Source organism: Elaeis guineensis, chromosome 10, assembly GCF_000442705.2.
Source record: "Elaeis guineensis isolate ETL-2024a chromosome 10, EG11, whole genome shotgun sequence".
Classification (NCBI taxonomy): Eukaryota; Viridiplantae; Streptophyta; class Magnoliopsida; order Arecales; family Arecaceae; genus Elaeis; species Elaeis guineensis.
Genome location: NC_026002.2, coordinates 6846523 through 6862665, shown reverse-complemented (window position 1 = coordinate 6862665; position 16143 = coordinate 6846523). Strand labels below are relative to the sequence as shown.

The following is a 16143-nucleotide window of genomic DNA, read 5'->3' as shown; positions in this document are numbered from 1 at the left end:
TAGTTTAACCTCTTCAACGCCTAGTATACTTCCTTCAACCAAATTTAAGCATATTTAAGACCTGAAATCAATTGAGGAAGTAACCTAAGAGGAAAAAAAATAGAAAAACTTAAGTTTGTTAACGAAAGTATTGATATTTTTGAGCAAGTCAAAAAGAAAAAAATTAAATATAATTAATTAACATATGAAGAAAACATTCTCAGTAATCATTGAACAGCCTCTCATTTATTGAAGAAAAGAAGTCAAAGCTTCAAGAAACATTCATTATCAATATCAACCGAGTTTTAATGAATTTTATTTTTTTTATTTTCTTACTTATTATTGCCAACTCCTATTATATATTTTATTTCTTTGTAAATTTCATAGGCTAGAAATTTATTTATGGGATAGGCTTGTCCAAATCCATAATTGGACATTGTATTGACTAGATATAGAGATGATTTATGTGGGACGATTTCGTTTGATTTTTTATGCAAAATCAATTAGAGTGATTATAAACCTGCTAAAACAAATCGATTCGATTGATTGTAAGCTTAATTAAAATAATCATACTATAATCAAGAGGGTTATAGTAAAATTTTTCAGTAAAAAGATTTGGAAAGTGGACGTAAGTACTGAATTTAATATCGAATTACTATAAATTATTGTAATAGTATTGCTTGTTCTAATTCTCGTGTTGTGCATTGATTTATTATCTATTTTGTTACGTATATTTATTATTCTATTATATTTAATTTATTTTAATTGAACACATACCTCTTTTGACATTGTAAAAATCTTTGAAAAATTCAATTCATCTCCCCCCTCTTTCTTGGGTTGCTACATCTGGACAATAAAATAAATAGAGTGACGATAGGAGGTAGATGGAGAGAATGGGAATGAGTTGGATTTCAATTAGAAAGAAAGCAGATGGAAAAAAAATATTATAATATTTTTTAAAAAATATTAAAAAAAGAGTGTGCTCAGCTTTTTTAGGTCTGACTTTGTCCAATCAAATCACAACATAACTTATTAAAATATTTTTGTTCAAAGAAATTAATAAAAAAATAAAAGAAGTTGGTAACTGGCTCTAATCTGCTAAGAGCAAAATTTTCTAAATAAGCCCATCTATTCAACAGTCCAAAAGTCTTCCACCTTATATAAAATATATAAAAGAGTATCATAACAAAACCCGATTGCTAAACACCCCTAGCACAATCTCTCTTGTTTCCTGGTACAAAAAATTGCTCAAATAATTCATTGGATTTTCCTATGTGCGCCTCGGACGCCGCCGCGCATGAGTTCACAATTATGCACTGCGGTTTCTGCTATTATGGGCCGGATCTCATTGGTCGGGCTTCAGGCCGGGCCTATACAAACTGTAACATGTTCTGTACCCAAACACGGCCACGATCAGCTTTATCAGCGGCCATCCTAAAGCCACAGAGAAAACTCCATTAAACTCGTTTACAAAATGTATTAAAAAAGATAAATACATTCCCAAGATGGAAATGAAACAAATAAAACGAAATTCTTTACTCACCACGGGCAGTGTAGAAAATCCAACGTAAAATCCAATGTGAAGCGCACTATTTTATGTGATTGATCCACAGTCATCGCTTTCCAACGCACATTTAATATCTACTGTTTCACTCTTTAGTTTGAAAATTTTGAATGACGAAAATATCTTCATTTTTTATAAAAAATTATGATATTTTATATCCATATTATGATATCCTATATGCAGAAAGTCATAATTTTGACGCAGGATATCGTATATACCATAAGATCCCATATTTTTTTCAAAAAATAAAGATATTTTCATCATTCAAAATTTTTAAATGAAAAAACGGAACTACAGATATTAAATACGCTTTGAAAAATGATTGGACAAAAATACCATTTCTATATTATGACATATTATAAATTCTGAACATATTATGACATCCTGCATGCAAGAAGTCATAATTTAACGCAGGATGTCATAATATCTCAAAAGATGTCATAATTTTTTGGACCATATTATGACGTCCTGTATGTAAGAAGTCATAATATACCATAGGATGTCATAATTTTTTCAAAGAGCAAAAATATTTTCGGCATGTAAAATTTTTAAATAAAAAATTAAAATTAAAAAAATTAAATATATATTAAAAAATAATGATCAAATGAATCAATCAAAGCGGTGCATAAAGAATTTCTCAACAAATAAATTTCCACCCCCTCCTCTCCGGTGTCCATCACCGGGCCCATCTAGAATGACACCATCTCTGACAAAACCACCCTTAGAGACTGTGGTAGACTTGGCAATTGAGAAGAACAAAGTGATTATTATATGAATCCTATTACCCAGCTCTGCAAGTTGGTCGCTAAATCCCTTCTCCCCTCTCTCCTCCGTCCGTCGCGTCACCCACTTCTCCCGTCCCATCCACTACATCTCTCAAGCCACCAAAACGAGTGCTTTTTTTTTTTTGGTAGAAACGAAAAGCAAAGCTTTGATTAAACGAAGCAAGAACAGAGTATCAACCAGAACAATACAAGCATGACCAACCCAAACCAATAACAAACAGCAGCAAAACTTGCATAGCAACAAAACCAGAAAGGAATAGAACCCAACCAAGATCTATACAGCTTACAGCAAAGAGGAACAAAAACCAGTAGACCCAAATTTGGTTTTAGGACGTTCCAGAGCCTGAAAACCAAAAAATAAAGGCACCAGGCGACTCCCAGAAAAGAGTCCAATGATCTGTGAAGGGCAGCAGGTGGGATAATGTGGGAGCACACCGATCAGAAACAGTGTGATCTCGTCTCTGGTAAGTAAAACCAGCTATGTCATCCTGTAAAATAGCATTAAAATTGGGATTTGAGCGAAGGCTATCAGACGCATAACAGTCATCATTTAGCCTGATACCTCTGAGAGCAAATTTGACAATAAAATCAGTTGCTCTATTTGCTTCCCTTGGAATGTAAGTAGCAGAAAAGGTAGAACAGGAAGCTTTCCACACAAGGCTGTCAGTCAGAATAGAAAAATTTGGCCCAGCATCAGTCCCAGAGGTGATCAAAGAAATTACCTTTAAAGAATCCCCCCCCAACAAAATTTGATTAGTATGCAAAATAAGAGAGGCAACCTGCATACCTAACCAAGCCACAACTAGCTCACCATAAAGCACAGATGATGATGATAAAAGATTAGCACCCATAGCACAAACAGAGCCTGCTGCATCACAAATAACAAAAGCAGATGCGACAGTATCATCAGCCAAAGCAGCATCGAAATTCACCATAAGGAAACTAGAGGAAGGGGACAGCCAACGACAAGGAAGAATAGAGTTGCTGCCAGCAGCAGGCAGCTCAAGGCTACTCCAGTACCTCAACCGGTTCATATGATTAGGTGCTGAAGCTGTGGGTATGATAAAGGAAGAAATGGTTCTAACAACCTAGATAGGTGAGCTATCAGTCTGATCAAAAAGCCTCATATTGCAGATATTCCAAATAAGCCAAGGAAGAGTGGCCAAGATAGCTTGGATATCCTTGGAGCCACTGGTTGCGATTAAATCCACAAGATTAGTAATAGAAGAAGGATGAACAGCAAGATTGAAAGATAGGCTTAACTGATGCCAGCACTGAGCAGCAAAAGAACAATGAAGAAGAGCACGATCAATATCTTCCATGGTATTATAACATAGGTCACAATAAATTTGGGAATCATCCGGGATTCCTCTAGAAGCCAAAATAGCTTTACATGGCAAACTTTCTCACTGCACCTTCTACCAGAAATATTTAATTCTTAAAGGGACATGAAGACTCCAGACCTATTTGAATGAGCAGAGAACATTTGTCTGCAGAGTAGAACCAACAAACTGGTAGAAATCTTTAATAGATATGAACATAGAATCAGTGGGTCCCCAAGACAGCTGATCAGGGCCCCCATTGTAAGCGGCTATCAGCTTGTTGATATGGCTCATCATCTTAGTAGAGAAGAGATCCCTGATTTTGTGTTCATTTCAAGCTGGACCATCAACAAGAAGATCAGAAACAGTGTTAAGAGCAAAAGGAGAGTTTATATTTATAAATGTAGGCCAAGCATTGAGAGGCAAGGAATGGAGCCAAGGGTCATTAAGAACATTAATAGAACGTCCATTTCCTATTTGCCACCTGAAATGGCGCTGTATAGATAAGCCTGCACTGCAAATTTTGGCCCATATGGGAGAAGAGCATTTAGGCTTCCTATAATTACACCAAATGTGGTCAAGATGATATTTAGCTTTAGCAACCCTGGCCCAAAGAGATGTTGAATTAATGAGAACCGTAGCAGCAAGCTTACATTGATAAGCTCTCCTTCTAAGTTGAATAGACCTGATGCCTAACCCATCTTGGTCTTTGTCGGTACAAACCACATTCAAGAAATGAGATACAGCCCTCTTCTGTTGGAGGTATGGCCCCAAAGAAATGCCTGAAATTCTTTTTCAAGCCTATGCAAGAAAGTTTGAGGAACTGATAGGCAAGAAAGAGCATATAAAGGAATGGAAGAGAGCACTGATTGAAGAAGAGTGGATCTGCCAGCTAAGGATAAAGCTTTTCAATGCCAGGAGTCAATCCGCGAAGTCATTTTATCATGAAGGCCAAGTCCTGAGCACAAAGGCAAGTGGCCGACAAAGGAAGACACTGATAGGCAAGAAAGAGCATATAAAGGAATGGAAGAGAGCACTGATTGAAGAAGAGTGGATCTGCCAGCTAAGGATAAAGCTTTTCAATGCCAGGAGTCAATCCGCGAAGTCATTTTATCATGAAGGCCAAGTCCTGAGCACAAAGGCAAGTGGCCGACAAAGGAAGACCCAAATAAGACCAACCTGGAGGAGCTTCCCTAACCATTAACAATCTCTTGATTTGGGCCTTAATGATATTTGGAGTCTTTGGGCTGATAGTAAGATATGATTTAGCCAAGTTGATAGCTTGATCAGAGATAGAGCAGTATGCATCAACAATAGCTTTCAAACAGCCCACATCTTTAACAGTGGCACGGGCAATAAATAGAAAGTCATCAGCAAAAAGAATGTGAGAGACCATGGGACCTCCCCTAGGTGCTTTATACACCTTTAAAAAATTATTCCTCACTACAAAGTGAAGGATAATAGACAAAACTTCAGAACATAAAATGAATAAGGGGACATGGGACAACCTTGTCAAAGGCCGCGAGAAGTCTAAAACCAGCGAGATGGTGAGCCATTTACAAGAATAGAAAAGTCAAGAGAGAGAATGTAGGCTTGAATCCAATTAATAAAAGTGGCGCAAAAACCTAGCTAGGATAGAACTTTAAGAATGAAAGGCCAATGAACACGATCAAATGCTTTTTCCATATCAACTTTTAACATGACCAGACCTCTTGAAGGAGCAGCAGCATGCAAAGAGTGGATGCTTTCTTGGGCTAAAAGAATATTATCAGAGATATTATGGCCGGCTACAAAAGCTCTCTGTTCAATAGAGATGAGAGATGGGAGCAAAGGCTTCAATCTATTTGCTAAAATTTTTGCAATAATCTTGTAGATAGAGTTACAAAGACCGATAGGACGGTGGTCAGCAGTCGTGCGAGGATTAGTGGTCTTTGGAATCAGAGTGATATAAGTTCTCTTCCAAAGATCAGGCATCATAGAATGAGTAAAAAAATATTGCACAGCCCGAATCACATCCTCTTTAATAAGATACCAGAAAGTTTGATAAAAGAAATTAGGAAACCCGTCAGGGCCAGGGGCTTTGTCCAGATGCATAGTCCAAACAGCTTCTTCAATCTCCTCCCTAAAGACCACTTTAGATAAGCAAGAATTTTGATCAGCAGTAACAGTAGAGGAAAGAAGAGGAATATCCATAGGTTCAACATCAGATTGCAAGGCCCATCAATGCTGAAAATGAGTCATAAGCAAATCATGGATCTCCAAAGGGGAGTCAACAACTTCTCCACCCTCCCTATGCAAAGCAGAAATATGATTTTTCCTCCTCATTATTATAGTGGATCTATGAAAGAAGGTTGCATTAGCATCCCCCTCCTTAAGCCATTGGGCCCTAGATTTTTGCCTCCATAAAACCTCCTGCACATCAAGATTTTTGTGGTATTGTTGGAGAAGATTCGGGAGATGAAAATGTTGCGGATCTGAAAGGCCATTGTTTTAAGATTCCAGAAGGTGTAGGTGGGATATTTCATCATAGAGCTTTTGGTTGTTGGCAGATAAATTCCCGACAGTACCCTTCCATTTAAGGATAGCCTTGCTAGTTTTAGAGAGCAGCATAGATAGCTTGATGCCAGAAGAGTGATGACCATCAACAGTCTAAGCATTATGAACCGTATCATGAAGGCCGTCAACAAGAAGCCAAAATTTCTCAAATCTGAAAGGAATATGTTTCCGAGATGAAGAAGCAGAAAGATCGAGCAAAATAGGACAGTGGTCTGAGGCAAACCGAGCCAAGTGATGGATCTTGGAATCAGAAAAAAGATGAAGTCACTTATCAGATGCAAAAGCCCAAGGAAGACCAAACCGATTATTGCACCAAGTTTGGGCCAATATAACCCAAATCCATAAGACTAGACTTTTACAGAAAGGACCTGAATTCTCTTATATCCTGATCTAATGCAAATGGCTTACCTCCTTTTTTGTCATCAGGATGGATTATACAATTAAAATCTCCAATTAGAAGAAGAGGCAAACCCAAAGATAAGACTATTTCAGCCTGTCTCCAAAGCTTTCTTCTATGCAGCCCATGAGTACTAGCATAAACTATGCCTATGATCCAATCAAGTTTTTGATCAGTAGAGATGACACCAAGAATAACTTGATGATCAGTATGAGTGAAAGACAAGAAGCCAAGATTTTTCTTCCAACAAACAATAATGACACCTGAAAGACCCTCAGCCGGGATGACATAAGAAAGCCACATGGGACCCAAAAGATTAAGCACCTTCAAAGAAGCTTGATCAGATAGTCTGGTTTCAAGGAAACAACAAATGCCAGGATTATGTAGGAGGAGAAGAGTTTTAGTGTAATTCCTGAAAGATCATTTTGCCGCTCCCCAATAATTCCAACGAAAGATTTTCATGATTGATGTGAAACCGATGCAGCTAAACACCCATTAGCCACATCGTTAGAAGTCATACAAAGACTTTCAGAGCAATCATTAATAGTAGAAGCTAACAAAATATGCATGATCGTAAAGTGGGCCAAATGAGAATTAGAAGCAGTACCCTGACCAACAGTAGGCGAAGCATCTGGAGGATGTGAAGCTCTACATTTGTCCAAAGACACTTCAGATTGAGCTGGGCTAGGAAGTGGAGGAGGTTGAACAGCTGCAACTGGCTGCCAAACTTCTTTATAAGTAGTGTGTTGTTTGATAACCAGCGCAGAGGAAGATTGAGTAGGCTCATCACTCTGACTTTTGGAATCCTCCCGAACAAGGACCTTAGATTTAGGAGGGGACTCAGAACTTGAAGCTTTCCTAACCTCCAAATTTTTGCTAGGAGACCTCTTTCTTTTTTCTTTAGTAGACTCAAACCCGAAGTGGATGGCAATATAGGCACTATTTGCATATGATCAGGGACGTCGGACTCATCAGTATTAGGCCTAAGAGAAGAAAACCTAGAACCTGAGCCTCCAACTTGAGAAGGAAGAGAATCATTGGAGGTCTTCGGAGGGGAATGTCTTGCTGTTTTCTTCGGTTTAAGCCAGTCAGAAGAAGACTGTCCATCAACGGGTACTTGACCAGTAGCAATCTTTGGTTCTTATGACATCTGGGGCAAAATCGATACCCTGGCTATCCTAATCCAGGGGCCAAATATTTTCTTAGCATCATGATCCTTAAAACAGTCACAGGATTCCAAGGTTCTCCCCAAGTGACCACAACAGTAACAAAAATCGAAAAGTTCCTCATAAATGAAATGCTGCCAGTAAACCTGAGACTTCACCCTGATCTTAATATCCGAGCAGATAGGCTTCTTGATGTCTATCAGGATCCATCACGGGCCAAACCTTTTCGGGTGAAAGATTCGATCCATTCATCCAGGAACAGAGGGGAACTAGTTGCAGAGACTATTTTAAAAATCTTTGCTTTATCCCACAGCTCCAAAGAAAGATCAGGCAGCCGAACCCAAACCCTAGCCTGATTGATTTCATGTCGGCTAGGGTTGAAACCAGGATGACAGCTCTCTAGGGCAAGGAGTTGGCCAGCTAGGGACCAAGGGTCTGCCAAAATTCTACTTTGAACTTCCTCCGATAGTAGCTCAAAGAGAATAACCCCTTCAAAAAGACTAGAGACTCGGAAGAGACCCTCCACACCCCATCGGGGGCTTTCATCTCTTTAGCAATAAAGTCGACCAAAAAATCTTTACCAAGAAACTTACCAACCAGAGCAGATCGCCATCGAGAACAGGACTGGTCGATTTCTTCATCCGCAAAGGAAATGACCTTCAAAAACCGCTGCTCCAAGGCTTTGACTTGTTCATCAGTAGCCCTGAAGGTCTCCCATCGAAAATGCTCGATCCTCTGGGCCACCTGAGACTAAGTACGAGAAGCCTCAGCCGGCCGAAAATCCCTTTGACGAACCGCTTGAGCCGAGGATGCGCCAATCGCCCCCTTTGGAGGACGATCATGGTTCGTAAGTAGGCCAGGAGAGGGAACCCTCTCCATATCAGCACGCTCAGATGGAGCAGGACGAGAATAATCTTCGTTAAAGGACAGTGAAGAAACTCTTTTGCTTTTAATCGGCAACAACTCATAAGAACTAATGTCCAGCAAACCAATGATGATTATGGATCTCACCATCTCCCATCATAGTATTTTTGTTCCCTTTTTCCTTTCTTTTAAATAAACAAAATAGGAGTACAAGATGGAGTTAAATGAAGTTTTCTCGCTTTAAGATTCGACAAGCAAGCATGTATCAATTGTGCATGACCATGCACTAGATTACTCGTGCACAGCGTGCACCATAGACGCATCCTTTTTTTTTTTTACATCACCAAATATTATAATTGGTGTCCTCATCATCAGTCCCATGGCTTGTGTACTACCTATCAGAGCGCATTTGCCTCTTCAGGAAGGCATTGCTACTTTTCTAGAAGTTTAACCTAATTTCCATTAAAGTTTTCTAGACTTCATAAGGGTTCTCTACAAGCCTTCCAAACCAGGCATCAAAGATGATTCTCCTCGAAGGCCAACAACCATATATGATGTAGAGTAATACTTTTACCATTCACTACTCAGTAAGATTTGCATAAGCATTCCCCTAGAGGTTTCTGATTCAGTAATTAACCCCTTGAATTTGTACTTGCTACTAATAGGAATATAGCCATAAGAAATCCTTCTTAACAAGACCTTTAGCTGCGCAACTTGGAGCAATGCAACATGAAACAATTGGTCTCTAAAATCCAATGCTCCTGCTGGCTTTCAACAAGGTTCTCTTCCAGCATATAATAATAATAATAATAATCATCATCATCATCATTATAAAAAAAAAACTGGAATTCAGTACTGAATATTGGCTTAGAAGCAAGACTCAAGGTTCACTTCCATTCAGCCCAACATCTTAGTGATATAAGCCACTCCTAAATGTTACAACACCACTTCAATGTCTAATACATCACCTGCATCATAGAGAACCACGAGAAATTCTTTGTGCACCGCAGGCAGTGCAGAATGCGCGCACTGCCCGTGGTGATTGGCTCACGCACCAGGCTAGGGTGCGGCGCGCGAAAAAAAAAAATTTTCTGCCCCACACGTGAGCCAATCACCGCAGGCGGTGCGCACGATTCTGCACCTCCCACGGTGCACAAAGAATTTCACAAAGAACCACTTTCCATCCAGAGATTCTTCTCTGTTCTGCTTTCTCTAAGCATTTTAATCTGCCTAGTAGATTTGATTCGAAACCATTCAGTCCAAACATCTCCACTGAATCAATTAGAATTAATTACACTATGTTCAATTGCTTCTCCCAACACTTCTCTACTGATCCAGAGGTGTAATCCTACAAAATCTGGGGAAAATCCATCTCCTCATCACAAGCCTTCTATATCAAAAACCTTTGAAAAAATGTTAAAGGCTATTACTGTTACTTGATTATGCACCACTTTTTTGTCATCCTCAAGACAAGTACTGTTCCTTTTTCTACTATAGTCACATCATTAAGTACTTTATATCTTTTGTCCATGTCATTAGCCCATCAAGCTCGATCCCTTCCTCTTGATATTATTTCTGTGAAAGCACAAGTTAATGAAGGTTTATTTCCGTTCTTTTTAAGAATCACCTAGTAGGGCTGAAATCAAACAGGATATGGATCGGATATCAGTTAATCCATATACATATTTGTTTTATTTGACAAATACAAATATGAATACTAGTATTAGTCGAATGCATAAATTCATATCCATATTTATTTTAAACAGATATAGATATCAATTAGACACTGAAAATATGGATATAAGTCGGAAAATTAAACTTTATACCACAGAATCAAATATATTACTAAGTGGATGATAGATCAAATTAATAACATAATAATATGGTTATATATTTTTCTCAAAAGTTCATGTGTCCTATATAAAATTAAATATGGTTACAAGCAATATCTGATAGTCGGATATTGATCGAGTGGTTATCTATTCATATCCATGTCCATTTTTCTTCGATGAATATGGATATAGATACAAATATTAATCGAATACTCAAATTTTTATCCACGTCTGATAAATGTGGATATGAAAATAGATGCAGACGGCTAATATCCGAATCCAAAAAATTAGAGTGTGGAACATTGAATAGTTTGTATCCATAGAACATCTGACGTGACATAGATAATAAATAAATAGGAGTTAGCGAATGATCGATTCACCATTGAGAGCATTAACCACAAAAGGAGGAATATTGTGGTCTCGCAAAAGTCAGAGTAGGCGCAAATAACTGCTTAGCAATAGTCAGACAAGTGGGTAATGTTGAGGTGAACCAAAAAAGTTTGGGTAGAGCCGGATCTCCCCCTTTGTGGGGGTCCGGACCATCGGCCAGCTAGAAACTACAGGGTCCGACCTATACCGACTATCACCCTCGCTTTCCTTGTCTCTGCCTCTGGTGCCGGCTTTTGAACTGGAAGAAATGCCACGAAGAGATTACTGGAGTGACAAAACTCTTGAATATCATCTTCGACAGAGGAGAGCGAAAACTAAGGGCAGATATCGACAACTCTCTCTAAGGAACTCGGCAAAATAGCCCCGTAACTTCGGGAGAAGGGGTGCCTCCTCACAAAGGGGGTCTCAGTGACCAGGCCCTTCACTCCTATCGCCTAGTGAGTAATCCACTATATTCTTGTCTTTGTAGATATGTCAACTTATTTGCAATTCTTTTTAAATATTGAATGAATCAGCAATCACCTCCTGATTCCATCTTTTCTCTCTTCATCTTCTCTGCTAGATTGTATAGACTCAACAGTGCAACCTACAAGCAACATCCTCGAACCCTAGTTCAAGTCACCGATATTTGCCCATTCTAAGAGGCTTAAGATCACACATGCTTGGCAAGTTTAGGTTGATGAGCATCAGCCTATCAGACTCCACTCTTGGTGGGTGATGAGCTGCCTCTTTACTAAATAATTAAACCATTTCCAGTCACACGTCACCCCAACCACTCTTTTAAGGATTCTCATGCAATCAAGCATCTGATCTGTTCCTATGAATTTCAAGGCCAAGAAACCTGAACAAAAGAAATAATCAACATTTAATAAAACACGAAATTTCCTATTTAGGCCAATTAGGCCACAAGTTTTTAAAGTCGGGTGCATTCAGGCACTATGGTTTCTTGGAGCCTGGGGGACGGTTGACCATATACATCTACATATATACGCATATACATATATGTATATACATGTATGTCTATATGTATGTCTATACATGTATATATATGTATACACACACATACACCTGGAAACAGTTAAAAAATGCATCGAAAAAAGAAGAGGGAAAAGAAGAGAAGAAAAGAAGAGGGCTGCCAGTCCGCTGTCTCACTTAGCAGCAAGAGGAGAAAAGATACTGCCAGTCCCCTGTTTCTACCCAGAAAGTAGCAGCAGAAGCAAAGACGAAGAAAAGGGAATTTCAGTCACTTGTTTCACCCAGCAATAAGAAGATGATGAAAAGGGCGTAAAGGTGGAAGAGACCTCAAAAACCTCATGCAGTTTAAACCCTACTCCATCAAACCCTGCTTTCTCCTGAAGGAAAGCTTCCCCCTCCCCCTCCTCTGTCAACATCTGGTTGACCCTTTTAGTGGGGTCTATGCCAGTTCAGAGGCATGTCTTATCATCCACTTGGACTTCATGCAAAGGCATGTGCCTCAAGCACCTTTCCTAAACCTGTTTGAAGGGGCCTCACAACAACGGAGTCTAGGAGCTAGACTTGTGCCTTGCAGCTAAAACACACCTTTCAGACAGTGATCATATCTAAATCATGCCCTGCTGATCTTCACATTAAACATGCACACCAAGAAATAATGTTTACCCACTTGAGAAATTTTTGCCAGATTAGCTCACAATTCTCTCCCTCAAACAACAGAAGTATCAGTATGCACCACTGACATAATGAATTTCCGCCTGTCTTCAAGTAAAAAAAAAAAAGAATAGACTTGTTAAACTTGAATGATGCCGCATCAAAAACCTTGACTGGGCAGAAAAACACTTCCCTTATCTTCTAAACATTACCCAATACATTCTCAACTCTCAACAGTTCACATACATAAAAGATATCCAAATTAATATTTCTTCATCCTTTGCATCTTAACACAGTTACTCTTGGGCCCAAATCCCAGAACTCCACACAATAATATTCATTTTAGAAATTTTTGACAAATTATACACTCTATCACTTATTTCAAGGTCCCTTACAACCTTCAATAGGTCACATTGTATTCATCCCCATCTTCTTGCAGTTTCACTTGGCATTTCACCGCTCCACCGGAAATTCCCTCTACCCATATCGTACTCTAGCTTGGTAGTTTCTACCGTCTGTCCAAGGTTGAGCCCTAGGATCTGACAGTAGACTAGAAAAGCATATTCAATAGTATATCCTCACAAAACTCTAGTGGACCAAACTCCACCTTCTTCATGAGCATCCTATGACACCCTTCACATTAGTTCCTTAGATTCTCCTCAACAAAAATACCATTTCAAACTTATAAATTAGAGTAATAACCTCCAACAATTTCTTATAAAATCCTCCACCTTCCTATGTCAATATTTACATTTGGCTTAAAATTATATAATTACAAAAAAAAAAATAACTAGATCATCCATGCTGAGCCATGTTTCCCTCAAGAGATTAAGGAAGATGCTTTTTTTTCTATAATCGGACTCCTCTCCAAGTTTCCCCTGAAAAATCCTTTCCATTTGTCTCCAGTTGTTGGATTTGTGGCTTCAAAATATCCACGTATCCTTCATTATTTAATTATGTCACTGAACAAGTATCTTCACCAAGACTCCATCCTCCACCTTATCCTCCTCAAGAATATGCTCTCTTCCCCATGATGCCACCTTTCTCAACTTTCCAATTAAGTTTTGCCATTATGTTACTGTCATTACTTGTTGCAATGGCTTGCACATTCCCTTCTTTTGACACCATCCTAAATCGCCCGCCATTCCAATCCATCATAGTTCTTTCTTTGCCCTCTTTAAACTATCATCCATGGCTTGCAGTAGAATCTCCTAATCATCACCAATCATCAATGTCTCTTCTCTTAACTTTACTAGCCCTTCCCTCTCTGTACTTAGTTCTCTCGCATAGCTCTCAACAGATTTTGCTCGATCTCTTTAATTTTCTCTTCATCCACATGGTATTTAAAAGACTTGAAAAAATTATGGTTCTAGAATCACTGCCTAACTCTACTGCAACAATAACATAAAAGAATATCTTCATTCAATGCTACAAGAATGCATCCTTACTTTTGCCTATCTCCACTCCTAGCCTTTAATGTTTGATTTAGGTCCACTATGATAAACTATTTCCAACTGATGTCTTGCTCCAAAACTGGTGCACAGATTGGCTTGCAATGGTTTATCAATGAACATAGAAACTATAGCAAGATATTACAAATGCACAATTCAAAAATAAGAGCCAAGAAAAATGTTTTCCCTGTAAATGAAAATTACTTTGCATGTGTCAATGAATGTATCGTGCATGTAACGTCCAAGATCCCCAAGCCATGATCAACAATAAATCCTTGTTGGCAAACTTGGAAACATAATCACCATCAAACAAGTCCAACACCAAGAAAAGCTCCAACTTCCTTCAAATCTGGCCAACTTTTTTTGCCTTAATACAGTGACTTCCAACTTCACCGCCAAATAACCCAATTGTATTCTCCCATTATTGCAACCTACGATCTCAAGCATGATCATCGGTTATCTCTATATAAAGATTTTAATCGAGCTACCCCCACTTTAGTGATCAGGTAGCTTCAGCTATCCTTTTGTAAACCGTTCCAATTTCTTCCCTGGTCTAGAAAGCATAATAACCAAATCCTCTTCCCAACAGGAGAAGACTCCAGCTTAGGAGGGCAAATTAGAAAGGGATGTCCATCTATTGAGCAGATCCCTCCACTTCAAATGTTTCTCCCACCTTGAGCACTTACCATCCTTATTAAACAAAATAAGTTTCTGAATCCTGAAAATTGTTATCTTCCAAAATTATGAGCATCTAAAAGTTAATATCATGCCATCATTATATGTATTCATAAACATCTCTCTTTTTTCCCTTTTTCTCGGTCTCTCCAGTCAACTATTACTTTTAAGTGGTACCAAGCGAGTATTTGATCCCTAATATAGCTTAAAACTCAAAAGCTTTGGATTCTTTTGTCCGAAAAGGCTCGCAATATTTTAACTAAACACTGTTAAAATAGTGTATGAAACCAAGAGTGAAGGGGAGGGGCTTCCAATTTAAAAAAATTTATATACAATAAATAAGTATGCAAATGAGTACTTGTTATAGGAAGATATCATAAGATAGTATTTTGATTTTTCTTCATGACAATAGACATGGAAATCTATTCCTCAAGTCATGTTTTATTGTTCCCCTTTCTAGATACTAAATTATCTCTCTCCATGTATTAAACTGAATCTTGATTTTTCTCTCTAATGTAACATTCACAGTATCAACATTGATTTAGAGCTGCTTGGTACCCTAATTACCTCGAAGGCAACCCAAGTCAAAGTCCAATCAAGTCCCTTTCATTCTTTATAAAATATGCAATGATAAAAAAAAAAATGTTTCAGTTTATAATTCACATTCTTTATGCACAAGGCTAATGCTTCCTAAAACCTCTTTGCATTCTTGACAAGGTAACAAGCATGAAAACCAATCTAATGGCAACACCAGGAACATATAGTACTCAAAGGAAACAAATCATACATATCCCAAATTTTCCAAAGTCCAATTCATTGGTTTCTACATTAGACTCTGGAGGGAGATAAAGAAAACAATTCAGTTGCCTTCTTGATATCACCCCTAAAGTTTACCCTCAAAGAAACATTAGCAGTAACTCTTTTTTAGGCCTTCACGATTTAAAAATTTTCATCAATCAAAAGGCCATCAAACAACTTGGGCAATAAAAGAATGCCCTAAAAAAGACTCCTTCCACATCTTATAAATTTAAGAATTTCCTCATGTAGCACCATGATAGCACTTCACTGTCTCTAAATCAACACTATATTTTCTACTTCTTGCTCTGCAACAAATTTCAGTTTAGCCACAAGTACAATTCATTAACTGTGCTTCACCATTGTTCCTAGAAATATGTAATGACAAGTATAAGATTCTCACAAAGTGACAGGAAATACTAGTGTTGCACAGGAAAAACTTCAAAATTCAGATTTTGAAACACATGGGCATATACATGCACATGTATAACTACATCTTGGTTTGCTTAAGAGAAGACAACAGAAAAGTTTGTTATGATAAACAGAGGCTTAACCATCTTCAAGCTTGGAGCCAACTTAATTCAACAAAAAAATTGTGAAAATCATATGAAATCTGTATATCATCTCAAACACTAGAATACGAACAGAAAGACTTGTTTCATTCTATACTCCAATTATATCTTTTCCACTACAGTAAACAAAATTGAGTGCTGTTATTTTCAGTAATCACCTATTGTAAAC

The 16143-nt window shown here is 38.2% G+C and overlaps 1 protein-coding gene across 4 annotated transcripts in view; it reads right to left on the bottom strand.

Annotated features, from left to right (window-relative positions):
• Positions 1-1110: 1110 nt before the first annotated feature.
• LOC105053452 (uncharacterized) overlaps positions 1111-16143 on the bottom strand; it is a 17068-nt gene continuing 2035 nt past the window's right edge. The window contains exon 2 of one of the 4 annotated variants that reach the window (XM_010934604.4): positions 1111-1413. The gene's annotated coding sequence lies outside the window, so the exon portion shown is untranslated. Of the gene's footprint in view, positions 1414-2492; positions 2817-3674; positions 3989-15752; positions 15771-16143 lie in introns of those variants that run through there. The other 3 variants (XM_010934606.4, XM_010934605.4, XM_019853105.3) reach the window with 3 other exon arrangements.